This window comes from Ostrea edulis, chromosome 3, assembly GCF_947568905.1.
Source record: "Ostrea edulis chromosome 3, xbOstEdul1.1, whole genome shotgun sequence".
Classification (NCBI taxonomy): Eukaryota; Metazoa; Mollusca; class Bivalvia; order Ostreida; family Ostreidae; genus Ostrea; species Ostrea edulis.
In genome coordinates, this window is record NC_079166.1 from 31,926,755 (window position 1) to 31,929,450 (window position 2,696).

A 2,696-nucleotide genomic window follows, 5' to 3' on the forward strand; every position below is an offset into this window, starting at 1 on the left:
CAATTGAATTAATGATCTCTTTTAAAAAGTGACTTGTTGCTCTATTTAAATTGCGATTTATTTCAATATTTAGAAAGCATCTAAAGAAAGATTTCTAGGAATGAAAAAAAAGTCAAGTTTGCTGTCACAGATTGAACCAAACGAAAATGAAATAATCAGGCCGAAACGCGAAATGCCTGTGACGTATTATGCGACACTTGTCGCGATTTGGTGAAGTATACGTCGCGAAATTTACGTCGCGAAAACGTAGTTTACTCCAAAAACGGATTTTGGGTATGTAGAATCTACATAATACGTGGTATAGATTCTCTACATGGCGATTCAACATTAAATATGGAGAAATGAATTATTCCGTTAAGTTCTGTTAAAATATTCCACTAGAAAGGGACACGCACGCGCGCGCGCAAATCTATTCATATAAATTTTGAGAGGATCGTATGTACATTCTTTTTGAGCTGTACTGTAGATTATTTGCTTTTATTCTCCCAGAATGCATTGCTGTATTATTGTGGAAAAGTGTTTCCGTTTTGCGTTGTAAGTAAAATTCGTACTGATATATGACAGTTATGTAGCATTTTTATATAAAAAGAGACGAATATTGCTTAATACAGTTGTGTTACCTGACTAGATACTCAGGAGTTTGTAATTATAGTATTAACTCAAGAGAAAAGTACGTATAGACAAAATTATCAAGACGACGCGACAAGAGTGAGTTGTGCTCAAAAAAGTCAAGAAGTCGTGTTAATATATGATACACAAGGCAATTCGTTTATATAGTATACGCTATCGTGTTATGAATGTTTTACGAGCTAAGTTGAAGTCCTTGGCGTATCCATTCCTAATATTTATGTTTGCTTTTATCTCTCTATTAAGTATAGTGTTAAATCTAGGATCTAGAGAGGGCACACATATCATATGTTCAAAAGGGCACTTTTCGTCGCGGCAAGACAATTTCGGGGCACTTTCATTGTATCATACTATGATAGTAATAGAATAATCATTAAGCCTCTTTAAAAGTTAATACCTGCTGCCTTGATTTTAAACTTTTCAATCAACCTTGTGAAATAAAGAACAATTGTTTATATGAACAACTATTTTTTTTTTTAATTTTATGGAGAAAAAAGGGCATGGTGCAATTAAAAAGGGCATGGCGCCAGCCAAAAAGGGCATGGCGCTGCACCATGCTAGGTTGCTTTAGATTTAACACTAAAATATTACGTAACAAGTAATGCGCTGTGATATTCACATGCGTTGATACTAATTAGAGAAGTATGAATGACTAATGTGAAACACTACAGCTTTAGTTATAGTTATATATTGTGTTTATATAAATTATATTATCATATTCATTAACTAGGCCAAAATTGTTACAAAGGAAGGTGCTAACTGCGGGTACACAGGGATATACCACAGGGGCATCTTATCGCTCTGTTCTCTCTCTCTCTCTCTCTCTCTCTCTCTCTCTCTATATATATATATATATATATACATGTATATATGTGTGTGTGTGATAGAAAACAGAACGGATAAGATGCTCCTGTTTATAGACACTAACTTTTTATCTCGCATGCCTTTTGGGCAAGTAAACTCAACTTTTGTTGTCCAAAATATTTTTACTCGAATACACCATTCAACCAGTAATTTTAACTGTCTCCATTTATTGGGTCAACCACAATCGGTGAATAGCCCAGTTTTCCTTCTATACGCTACCAAATGTAAAAGCTAGGTTACAACTGTGAACATACATAACCTGGATAACCTAACCCTTGAGCATTATTGTATTTGAGTGCAAATGATGGCACCCACCCACCCCAAACACACACCCCCCTCCCATGTCAAAATTATAGAAAAGAAAATTACAAAGGCCAAGGTAGGGAAGTAAATCTTTTTACTGCAAAAAAGTGGACAAGGGATGCATACTCGTGGTGATGTGTTGATACGTTTATATGATTAGAATTAAATAATAAAATTATAACATTTCAAAAGTGTAACAAATTAGTGTTTGTTCAATAACTCAATAAAAATGTGCATAGATGCTATCAATTCTGTAAATTGTGTTACGGGTAAGAAAATTCAAAGTACTGGTGATAGCGCTGAATTCTGAAACAAGGTACAGACCATACTGCTGTCAGTATGGATTAAATCTGTAAATTAGGATTGTCATACTTAGGGGTAGGACGATTCAGGGTTAGCTCGATTCAGTTCGGTTTCGATTCAGAACAGCACGGTTCGATTATTTTCGATTCGGTTCATGTTGGGTCCAATTTATCTAATAATAGCACAAAAATTAACAATTTTATTGCGTAGTATCTTTGATTTTATTTTATTCAAGTTATATAACTATATGTCGTCATTTGTAAACATCATATCTATTTATAATTTTATAACTTTGATAGAAAAAAGTCTATTAAAATTTGTTATATTAATGTGCTGCATAAGTTTTGGATTATTAAACAAATCTATAGTGAATCTAAAATGTATATGATACTGTTTTCATTGATATGTAAAAATCCAATAATTCTATCAATTGAGAGTCTTTGAAAATCTCTCCTTTATTGATTTACTTCTCTCATATTAACTGTCAAATCTGTGTCATTACCTACGATGTTGATTTCACTCCACCACTGACAGAAATGTTATACAATGTATGTCATGTAAAGATAAACTACAATGACCTTACGGACCATATTTTGTTA

At 33.2% G+C, this 2,696-nt stretch overlaps 1 protein-coding gene across 5 annotated transcripts in view; it reads left to right on the forward strand.

Moving 5' to 3' along the window:
- The first annotated feature begins 485 nt into the window (after window positions 1-485).
- Window positions 486-2,696, forward strand: part of LOC125675100 (BTB/POZ domain-containing protein 10-like) — a 21,522-nt gene continuing 19,311 nt past the window's right edge. For 2 of the 5 annotated variants that reach the window (XM_048912594.2, XM_056160480.1), the window contains exon 1: window positions 486-534. The gene's annotated coding sequence lies outside the window, so the exon portion shown is untranslated. Of the gene's footprint in view, window positions 709-2,696 lie in introns of all 5 variants that reach the window. The other 3 variants (XM_048912595.2, XM_056160481.1, XM_048912593.2) reach the window with 2 other exon arrangements.